We start from the raw sequence: 12,071 nt of genomic DNA, 5'->3' as shown, positions 1-12,071 counted from the left end.
TCTGATGATGCTGAAAATCTAGGTATATTACAATGATGGTTTTTTTTTTGATCGAGAAAAGAGAAATTTATCGAAAGGAGAACAAAAAATTACATGAATCAGTTATAAAGGTAAAATTGAAAGCAAAACTAAAGAGAAACGGAATACAATCCTTGGAGGAGACGTAAAGACATAAGAGCACAGTGAGAGTTTTATCTCATTAAAACATGTTCTTCCACGAAAAGATGCACAAGTCTAGCCTAAATTTAAAATCTTGTAGTTGTAGGAAATCTTACAATCACACCCTTAGAATAATCTACAGAACAATCTAAGTAATCATCATAAGAATCACAAGAACATTCATTAAGATTTTTGAATTGGATATAAAGTAATAAGAAAAACCTAACTTGCTCTCCAAATAATCTTTCTCTATCCTAAATGTCTTGGCTAAGCTCTCCCAAAGATCTCTCCCAATACAAGGTCGCTTGGTCGCTTATGTAGGGGTTTACATAGTGGATGACAGCTAATAAAGCCTTCGTTTTTGGATCTGGCGTGTGTCATTAACGCACGCTTACATTGACTCTTCTCGCACGTACTCTTAACACCGCATAGCTCATCACACTTTACTCGTGATTAAGCTGACGTCATCTGGTGCGTCATTCTGGATAGGCTGTATGCGGTTGTCTTCGCTCGGTCTTGATGATCATCATTTCGGATACTTGATTGGTGTGCGGTATTTTGTATCAACATTTTTCCTCTTCTCATGTTGTTCTTTTGATAAAGTGATCGACGTGAGAAATTCTTAATTCATTTTTCCGCACCCGTTCATCTTTTCCTATTCTTATCTACCGACATGTTTCCGTGGTTTTAGTTTAACCGTCTACACGTATCATTTCCCTTCCTTTTCAACCGGCACGCCTTGATTTAACCGGTCATCTTTTTACCTATTTATTAACTGAGTTTGAGGAGAGATAATGTTTTCTCTTTTTACTTCGTCTTCCCTTCTCGTCTCTGTGAGCCCTCTGCAAATCTTCATCTTCTCGACTTTCTCGAAGTTTTTTCATCCTCATCTTCTCGAAGTCTCGACCTTGATTTTGTTGCTGTTTCTATTGATTTTGTCTCTGCTTTTTTTTTTCTTTTTAATTTTCGACTGTTGTTGCTGATCTGTTGTTATTTTTATTCCCATACTGGCCATTTGTAGTAAAAGCTCTTCCTCCGGTAATACCAAGATTATGGTTTCTAACCCTAGATCTCTTCAAACTTAAAAGAAAAAGGATCTCTCAAGAGGAATCCTTCGCATGACAAAGGAGTAAGAAATACTTTCTTTTTTATAAAACAATATTGTTGCCTCTATTTCTTATCTGTGTTGTTCTTCGAAGGATTCTGATCGAAAGATTGATGGCGGAAAAAAGTTAAATATTAAGAGAGTTCGCAAACCCCCATCGCTCAACATTGGTCTTGTCGTTCCTATTTTGATTGTGAGGAGATCAATGTTCATCCTCGCGTCAACGTTGATACTCCCACACAGGGCTCGATTGCCTCTGCCCCGTTGAATATTTCTATTCCACCAAAGGAAATTTTTCCCCTAAAGAGGATGCCCTAATCGAACATGTGGTAAAGGAAATCTCCGCTCCTGCGCCTGTAACCGCATCGACGGTGAATCATACCGTCTCTACCTTTGTGAATGTGTTGTTATTTGCGAATATTCCCGCGTCTGTGGAGAACGTTAACATTTCTGCACCTGTGGAGAACATTACCCCTCCCTCTTCTGTGGGCCTCGCTTGTTCTGTACCCACTCCTTCTTCTTCTACATTCGCTTCATTTTATTTGGAGTCCATCTCTGTTGACAAGGGGGATAATATAACTTTTGTTTTAATTCCCATACTTGCCTCTTATTATATGCCTTGTAAGAAACATGTAGGTAATTACGTGCGGTCTTTTCGCTTGTCCACATCTCCTGCAAAACAATACTATTGCGAATTTTATTTTTCTCATGAGGTCTTATTGAGACTCCCTAAGTAAAGGTATTATTTTGCCTAGTATATGACTTTGTTTCTATGCGACGAGATCGCAGGCGGTCTTTACATTTTAGTGTAATGACCCATTGATCTCGCCTTATCATATTCTTGTATTATTGATGTGCAAATACGACAAGCCTTAATACTCCCATGAGTAAAAAGCCTCATGATATTTGCGTCTTTTGACACAATTCAGCTCCCTAATGGAGGGTGTCGTCCTTATATTTCCCCTTCAAGTAAGCTTACCCCTACCGGATTAGGGTGGGCTCCTCCCATCCAGTGATGCAACAATCCGTTGTTTCCGCGACCTCTTATGCCTCCATTGATATGGTTTGTGGTTACGAGACCGCACCCTAAGTAGGGTTTCTTCGGACCGAGTGCATCATAGTCAAGACTTGTCAAGAGCGGCCAGGTACGCCCCAACCACTCTTGACTCAACCGTGTACCTCGGCGCCCTGATCGAGTTTCTGCACTCCTTAGGAGAGACCTTGTCACCTTAGTCTTCCAATCTAAGGTGGTAATCTTATATTGAAAATTTAAGGCGCCTCTCCTGGATGGGCTTTCGTTTCACCCCAAATCTTCATGACTCAGGATTCAGGGTCGGTGTAGCTTTCACCTGAGTTATGCTAATAGGTTTTCCCCAACTATGACGTGCGTTAGGTCTTATTATTTCCTCTTGCTATTTATGCGAACTAGGATGCACGCCATAGTTGGATGCCTCTTTTCTGTGGTTACAAGTTCTGTTGCCTTTTATTAAGGTCTTATTTTTGCCTTTTTATTGTTAATATGAGAATCATTCAGAAAAAGAGCGAAGTCTTCAAGTTTATTCATATGTTTGAATAGTACATTCTTTTTGAATGTTGATAAATTCGCATCCTTTGTCGTGCATGTTTTTTTTCAGTTATATGAGAATACTTTTTCATACTTGCGATTACTATCGCATGTTTCATGGATAGTACTTATTCAAATATAATCTATTCCATGGATGTTCTAGCTTGCAACCTGTATTTCTTCCCTCAGGATCCATCAACTCGTATGTTTCATTTCCAACTACCCTCTTTATTATGTATGGTCCATCCCATCTTTTCTCCAACTTTCCATCTCCTCCTCTCTGATAAGGCGGTATTTTTCTCAACACTAGCTACCCTGGATGAAATTCTCTTTCTTTGACGCACTTGTTATATTCTCGAGATATTCTTTTGTGGTAATTCTCCATATGTTGTAGAGGTGAAGGTCCATTTAAAGATATAATGTATGACTATATACATTGATGCTACCCACACCGTGAATTCTCCACCGAGAATTCACCGACACTCACAGTCCCGGGAACCCCACCAGGAGAAAAAGGGGGATGGATTTTTGTTTTTCAGTGGGCTCCACCATTTTTTGTGTCTTGAGGGATATCATATCCCGTAAAAAAATCACGATAAACCTAGACTTATTGGACTATATACGTCTCGAAGTACCAGCAGACGATGAAAGAACCAATGCGGAAGCAAGGCTATATTGGAATCCCACTAATTATCCAACTATAAACCTAATTAATTCTCCCCTGTATTTGGTACATAAGGTTTGCTGTATATTCTGAGTGCGACTATGTGCACCCCCTAGTTAACGTGCACATTCCTCCTCGGTTTTGAAATTTTTTTTTTTCTTTTTTTTTTTTTGTAAGAATTCAATTTACTCGAAATTTTAATTTAAATAATTCAGGAACAAAGTTCCTATGCTACATTTTCTCTTATTTTGAGAGAGAATTTTGTATATCACTCACAGTTTCCACCATCACCTGATAATCCAACTGATGACTTGATGAGTGATTATCAATTTCAACCTTATGAAACATCGTTTCCACCATCACATTTCTCTTTCTCCCTGTTAGTTCCTATTTCAAGGTATCTCTACTTGCAACGAAGAGAAGCAATTAAGTATTTCTCTGCTGATTTCATTTTTGAACGGAAGGGATTTAAATCAAATTGGCCATGTAGCAGAGACGCTAATGAAGCGAAATCCGAACGAACTCCTGGATGTGATTTCTATTGTTTCATCAACACCTGCGAAAAATAAATTCTTCAATTTTCAACGAAATCCAATGATATCCACTAAAGTTTGTCCAACTGCTACCAAAGATTTGCAGAACCTCCAGTGATAGCAATGAATCTCTGTCAGTCAACTCTTCTCAAAAATCTGTCTTCTATTAAAGGAAATTAACCCCTGGTCGACACGTTTTTTGGGTGATTGATCCTAAATTTTTTTAGAAAGTAACGAAAATTATCAAACATCTCATCACCCGAGATAGAGAAACGGAGAAAAGAAGACGAAATATGAAAAAGAGAAAAGTCGAAAGTTGTGTTTCTCTTGTGTCTTTTTGGTTTTACCTATCTCCCATCATATGAAAAAGAGAAAAATCGGGATAAAAGATGGTCCCAAGAGCGTGCAACAAATAAGTCATAGCCGTATGTCTATTTCTTTCTGAATCCATCACGATCTCTCCATTTTTGATCTTACGGTCAGAATCCTCAAACTGCTCCTTCAGATGATGAACCAGGTTAATCTTCCTTGACATATTAACTGTTTCACGGCATTCACCCGGTTGTTTTAATTCCCTTTTAGCTCTGGGTTGGGCTCCATAACCTATCCCAAACTCTTATTCCTCTTGATCTTTGCTCCATCCAAGATAGTGTTTAGCCAAGACATAAAGCTCATCATAAGGTAGAGAACTGTTGAAACCCTCATACACAGCCTTTCCTTCCAAAGCAAGACCGGTGATTGCCTTTGCATCATCCGGAGTCATAGTCATCTCACCGAATGGGAGTAGAAAAGTCATGGTTGCAGGCCAGAATCTTTCTCTAAAACCACAAACTGTCACAATATCATACGACTTCTACAACGCCTCGATTCCAGACCATAACCCCGAAGCTTTTACCAAATCTACCACATTTAGATGCTCACCCTCCAACGTCCAAAACTTTGGTTGTTGGAGCTTTAGTTTAGGGACCGCTTTATTGGGAAACTACAAATAATATAAAATTGTGGTTATTACAATTAAATATTCATAATAAAATGAAAATAACATATATTAAGTTTGATTTATTACCTTTGTTGGACAGACTCTAACAACCCATGATGACTGGTAACCAATTAAGACAGAACGATCTCTTGGGGCACCCCAAGATCTCCCATTCTTCTTGAGAGGTAAAAACACCATAGCATCAATGATTTCTCTTGCACTATCCTTTGGTGGATATTTCTTCTTTCCATCCTTCTTGTCCTCCTGAACCACAACTTTACCTTTATCAAGAACAACATCATAGAAGTACCAGCTTCGGTAACAACTCCACCTTCATTTCCTCCAGAAACTCCACCTTCATTACCTCCAGCACCTACACCTTCATTTCCTCCAATAACTTCACCTTCATTACCTCCAGTAACAGCAAGTACACCTTCACTTACTCCACCAACTCCACCTTCACTTTCTCCAGTAACAACTTCACCTTCATTTCCTCAAGAAACTCCACCTTCTTTTCCTCCAGATACAGCTAGTATACCTTCACTTACTCCACCAACTCCAACTTCATTTGCATTACTTGCGTTTGCACCCAATGGTTTTTTGTGACAAGGTTGCGGAGTGGGATCACTAGAAGGTGTTACTTTTATTGATCTTTTCTTCCTCTTTTATAATCTGTTCAAAGACAAACAACACCAAAAACCAAAAGAAGATAAGTAAAAACGGCTAGCGAAAATGCATAGTTACATACGAAAACAAAATTATGGATGAGATATTTATTAACTGACCAAGACGTAAATTAATAACGTCTAGGAAAAACGAAAAGTCCTAGTCGAAACAAAAATAACAGATGGGATTTTGATTTATCGACCAAGACGTAAAACTAATTGCGGCTGAGATTTTTTTTTTCGCATTGCTTACTTATATTACGGATAGGAAAACCTAGCCATCTTATAAAATCGGCTAGGTAACTAGATTTCACGGTTTGGAAAACGAATTACGTACAGAAAAACCAAGACGTAACCACTACTGCTGAAACAAAATTCAAACAAAGGGAAATATACGGCTAGGAATAACCCAGCCGTAAATAACTTGTTGCAGATAGGATTTATTAGTCTCGTACGCATCGACAACGTTACGGTAGGGAGTTCTAAAACATTCCAACCATAACAAACATAAACGGCTGGGAGTTCTTAGATCTCCCAGCCGTGATACATATACATGGTTGGGGAACCAATAGATCCGAACCGTGATACATATTTACGGCTGGGAATTCAAGAACTCCTAGCCGTAAACACTTTCTGAAACTGTTTTTCCAGACCTAAAAATATGGAAACCAACTGAATAATCAATAAAACGCTTAAATAAAGAGTGGGTATTTCAATTCATACTTTTGCTGTTATCTCAGGAGTCTGGGAGGCTGGTGCATCTCCTTCATTCAATTCCTCTTCATCTTCACTTTCTACTTCATTTGTTGAAGTTGGTTTCTCTTCTTCTGGGGGAGGTTGATTCGACGAACCCTGACCTATTATTTCCTTTTTTTTTCATGGTTTTATAAAATGAGTTTAATCGACGACGAAATGTTTTAATGAAGAAGAAGAAAAAGAAGAAAAGAGGCACAGAAGCAGAAGGGGAAGGAATTGGGTGGGGTGGGGGTGGGGTCGGTTTCTTTTTTTGTTTTAATGATTTCGGGCTCTTTTTTTTTTACTTTTCTTTTTTGGATTAGATTTATTAGTTAATGGAAGAGTAGAAGTGTAATAAGTAAAAATGATTGAGGGTGTTTTTGAATTTTCACATAAATCTTATCTCCCCCTATACCACTTAGTCTCCACTTAGTCTTTTAAGCAGTGTTATGAAACCGGACCGGACCGGCCGGTCGGACTGGTGAACTGGCGACCCAGTCAGATTTCCGATCGGATTCAAAACTGACCCACCAATTTCTTCAAAAACTTTTCTCTTTCTTTCAAGGGAAAATTAGGCTCAGACCCCATCCATGGATAACCCAAAGTATGAGGCCCTTAATTAAAAGAAGTTTAAATCTAGGCCCCGAGTTATTAAAAGACCTTGATACCCTTACGCATCTTGTCAAGCCCATAATTAAATAAAATTTAAATTTAGGCCCAAAATTATTAAAATATTATGTGATGATGTTCCAACCACCTCCGACCACCACAGCCACCGCCAACCACCTCCGAGCACCACCACTGCCAACCACCTCGGACCACCACCGCCACCAACCACCTCCGACCACCACCAACCACCACCAACCACCACTACCAACCACCGCTGCCGACCATCACCACCGACCACCGCCGTCGAACACCATCGACCGACCACTGCTCACCACCACCAACCACCACCACCGCCGCCGCCAACCACCTTCGACCACCACCAACATATGGATGTGTATCCAGAAGTTACACATGCATATGACATGTGTATCCAGAAGTTACATATGCATATTGCATGTGTAATGCAAAGTATATACTCCCTTCGTTCTTTTTAAATAGGCCAGTTTCTTAATTGGGAAAGTCAAATGTTACTTTAATTTTTTGGGACCACTTTTCTCTTAACTTCTTTTGGTGACAAGTGTCATGTGGACCACTTCACTTTACTTCTTTTGCTAACAAGTGTCACGGGGACCATTTCACTTCACTTCTTTTATTGACAAGTGTCATGAGGACCACTTTCAATGATTAGTTCTCTTAATTTCCTTAAATTTCGCTAAAAACAAAAGTGGCCTATTAAAAAAGAACGGAGGGAGTAGATGTGTACTCAGTAATTACACATGTGTAATCAGAAGTTACACATGTGTATGGCATGTGTATCCACAAGTTACACATGCATATGGCGCGTGTACTCATTAGTTATACATCAAAATTACACATAGAGAAAATACATGTATTACTTTAATATTAAATACAATAATTTGTATGTTTATCAATTGGAGTAATTGCTTGTTATTGAACACAGTAAACGAGTCAAAACACTAGACATGTGAAGCGAAATCCTCGAAGTGAAAAGAAATCCTCGAAATAAACCACTATATCTGATAATATAAATCCTCGCGAAGTACCCCACCAAAGGATGCAAATTCCAGGAAAAAAATATAGTCAAATATCCCAACAAAGGATGTAAAAGTTCGTAAACAGGTAAAATTTATGTAACCAGAAGTTACACATACAATCATCATAGTTACACATCTAATTAGAATGTGTAACTTCTAGTTACACATGCATATGACATGTGTAATCGGAAGTTACACATCCAATTAGATAGTGTAACTAGCAATTTCACGTTCAGTAAATATATCCAAAGACTATGTAGAGATTTTGGGAGAGTTTCCCAGACTCCCTACACTCAAAACACCAAACTCTCTCAAACTCCCTATAATCTCTTACACCCTCAAAATCTCTAAAATTCAAAATATATTAAACTCCCTCGAACTCACCCGTGTACTAACCCCTGTAAAACAAAATGCAAAACTTGTTTCCAGATTGAAACTCAAATCCCTAACATCTCTAGTTCACGGTTTAAAAGAAACTATCATCCCTCGTTTGTCTCTCAGAAATTGAAAATCCAAATTGACCTTTGCCGGCCAAACCAAATCCAAATCAGTTAACCATACGTTTTCACCAAGGGAGAAAGTAAGGCTAAAAATAAACTTCAAACCACGAGTGTATGCTGGACTTAAGTGAGAAAGTTAAAGTTTCAGGTTTGTTGTGATTTCTCCCTGTATTCTTTGATATAGTTGCAGTCGATGCTATATATTGATCAGATCTTAATTTATTTTTTTTAAATCTTTGTGTCAATTATCTTTTCCGGTCAAATCCAGGGTTTTATAAGGTTTGATTTTGGGATTCTTGAGCGGTTTCACTTAATTTGGGGGTTTATTTCTATTTTGTGCAGTTAATGTTGACAATTGATTGATTGGATAAAAAAATTCAATGAAAATTGCTAAGGAAGCAAGCTGAACTCGTTGAAATTGAAAGTTGTTCTTGTCAGAATGTTGCAACATTTTCTCCAACAGATCTTTCTCTGATTGGCCTTACAGATGGGTTTGCTTCTGTTATAGAAGTGAGTTCTTAATTTGCAGTACTGTTCAGAAAGGTGGTGATATAGGCTTCCCTTACTCAAAGGGAAAATTGAGTTACATCTTTGTTTTTCAAGTCTCTTATGATTCACATTAGTTTCTCAGAAATCTATTCGAGTCTTGTGTTGATCTAAAGAAAAAAATATTGATTTTCTAATTGGGTTTTCGGAATTAGGCATGGGTTTTGGTTGGTCTCAAGGATTTGGATGTTTCGTATCATTTAGCGGCTGAAATTAATCACCAGTTTGAGGTAATTTTCTTCTTGTCTTTCTTTTCCTCTTCATTTGAGCTAATCTTAGTCATCAATTTGATATGTATTACCTGTCTGAGACATTGTCTCACTTGCAAATATTATGGGTTGCATTCTCAATAGTGTAGTTATATTGGTGAAGAAGAGGGTGCTCTGGTTTGAAATATGAAATCTCGTATAGGTTTGACGTTTTGCCTACACGGATGGTAAAGCACATTTAGTCTTCCATTATACAATCGGCTTTGCGGAAGCATTACAGGTTCATTTCAGAAGCTAAATTCCCGAACATATCGACGAATGTCAGATAAAAGATTTAATTACCGGTAATATACCATCATCAATTGGTAAGATTCCACTCAAAGAGTTACTAATTCATGACAACATGTTAATAGGAAATTAACCTGTCAGTATGGGAGATCTCACAAGTCTGAGATGTTTGCACTTACAAAAACCGGGTAAAATCCTTCAAAATTTTGGAAATCTTATGAATCTTTTTGAAGCTGATCTCTCTAGAAACGCTTTGTCTGGTCCTAGTCCTGCTCAATTAGTTAAGTAACCTTAATGTTAATACACCTAAAATGTGGTCCGGAAATATACCAAAATCTTGGTTATTAAAAATGAACCAATTTTTCACTTACATTTAGCTGGAATAGGGTTAACAGGGGAACTTCTTTAAGTCAATATCCCTTTCTGGCAGGGGTAGGGGGACAGAGTTTTGTTTCTTCTCTCTTCTGGCTTCTTTGTTGTCCTTTTAATGAAGAATTAGTCTTTGAACCACCATGTAAGAATAGTGGAAATGGGGTAGAAATTCAAGATCTATTTGCTGTATATTGCTGTTAGATAATGCGTAGACTATCCCCAGCATGTTCAATTTCTGAATTATCTATCACCTTATGAGATGAACTTTAGTTGTATTGTCGCAGTGACTTCTGAATAGTCACTCTTATGGGGGTGAACTTTAGTTGCCACGAGAAATATGCTTGTTCTCCTGTAGTGGTAGATTGAAGTCGTTTGAATGATGAATAAAGATTAGGTTCTTTGGCCAAGGTTAATATGTTGTTCCCAATGGATTTTACATTCTTCGCTTAGACTTGCTATCATGTTTAAAATATTTTGATTTTTTTATCTAAATTTCATATATCTTACATGTATAGAGACTCCTGAATACCAGGATGCATTTACGAATTTCATAGATATGGTCAATGGGAAACTTGGAAAATCCTGAAATCATTAGTTATCCTTGTGTTGATTGTAAGACTCTTGCCGTGCGAATTCCTGGGAACAAAGTGTTTTGTCACTTGCAAGGGATGGATCCTACTTGCATCTAATGGATATTTCATGGGAGCCGAAGCAACACCTAATTATCTTCACCAGGAGAGAGCAACACCTAGTGTATATCAGGTGGATATCTCATGTTGAAGACCTCTTATTAATCAGGTTCATGAAATTAAACACGCGCGATGGGGGGTTGGCGAAGCTGGTGGAAGATACCCAGGGGCGGATCCAGGATTTTAAGAGAGGGGGTGCAAAAAAAAAAATACACAACAAAAAGAAAAGGCTAGAAGTTTTCCGTTGGAGTGGGGTCGCCATCTGGAAAACTAGGTATAATGAGTCAATTTTAGAACTCTCATATTATGTTGTTCTGTATGGTTGTGAAATTTGATGAGGATCTTGGAGATAATGCCATTTTTAGGCTTATTGAAGATACCGGCGGTATGGAAGTTATGCCAAAAACATCAGATACACCTCAAGTTGAAAACCGAAGCTGTTCACAACATTGTGGAGAAATTCTTGTGCGGGGTGTCTTCTTCTTAACCCAATCCAAGAATCAATACAATTAGCTTAATTAATTACTTCACATCTCTTAAAATTGAAACGAGAACCAAATTAAGATACAGAGAAAAACGTATCAGACTAATGATTAGTCTCTCCTACCGTGAACGATTATGGGAGAAAGAAAGTCGAAATGGACTTTTCTTTTGGGCTTAGGGGGTGCAGGTGTTGAGATTTTAGGGGGTGCAAACTCTTTTTTTTGGTTTTTCTTGGCTGGAAAATGCTAGACTTCTTATTGTTTTTGAAAATTAAGGGGGTGCAACTGCACACAGTTGCAACATGTTGCCTCCGCCCCTGAAGATACCCACACCCCGTTATTCCCAAGTTGTATAGTGCACACTGTTGATTATCACTACGAATTATATAAGCACAAGACAGTAAGTGGTTCATTAAGAAAAGCTTCTGATGAGCTTCTTTCTAAGGCAAATTGTTGGATGTTAACTTCTCTTAGGTCTGATACTTGTTAATTTAAAGTTGTGTTATTTGTAACACCCTTTTTACATCTGTATGAACTCATTGTTAAGGTACTTTATTATATTACTCAAGTTAGCACTAGTTGAGCTTCTTACATATTTGAGTTTAAGTATTCATTTTAATTGTGCATTTGTGATAGCAATTTTTACTACTTCTTCCGTAATTCATAAGTTAAGGTCAGTGAAAAAGTGATCAGATATTATTAAAAAGACTGCAGCAAGCTTACAAATCTGGAACATTATTGAGGATGGCTGATGACTTGGACTTACACCCGCAATGCTGGAGTTCAAGTCACCACATAATCTACTTGGTTTTGTGTTTAAACTAATGGAGACAGTATTAAACTGTTGGAGTATTTAGGAACTAGCAGTTCTAGCAGTTTCCTTTGCTAGTTTCGAAAGCATTAGGCTACAATCATAT

General features: G+C 38.0%; 1 long non-coding RNA gene across 4 annotated transcripts; it reads left to right on the top strand.

The window, feature by feature from the left end:
* The first annotated feature begins 8,480 nt into the window (after positions 1 to 8,480).
* On the top strand, positions 8,481 to 11,744 carry LOC113295379. 4 transcript variants are annotated; one of them, XR_003332826.1, is made up of 4 exons: positions 8,481 to 8,716; positions 8,911 to 9,078; positions 9,270 to 9,344; positions 9,526 to 11,744. It is a non-coding gene; the product is annotated as an uncharacterized LOC113295379 (long non-coding RNA). The 4 variants fall into 4 exon arrangements; XR_003332823.1 differs by having other exon boundaries at positions 9,468 to 11,744; XR_003332827.1 differs by having other exon boundaries at positions 8,911 to 9,111.
* The last annotated feature ends 327 nt before the right edge of the window (positions 11,745 to 12,071 follow it).

The sequence above is a fragment of the Papaver somniferum genome, chromosome 7, assembly GCF_003573695.1.
Source record: "Papaver somniferum cultivar HN1 chromosome 7, ASM357369v1, whole genome shotgun sequence".
Classification (NCBI taxonomy): Eukaryota; Viridiplantae; Streptophyta; class Magnoliopsida; order Ranunculales; family Papaveraceae; genus Papaver; species Papaver somniferum.
The sequence above is the reverse complement of the archived record's forward strand: the minus strand, read 5'-3'. Positions and strand labels throughout refer to the sequence as shown.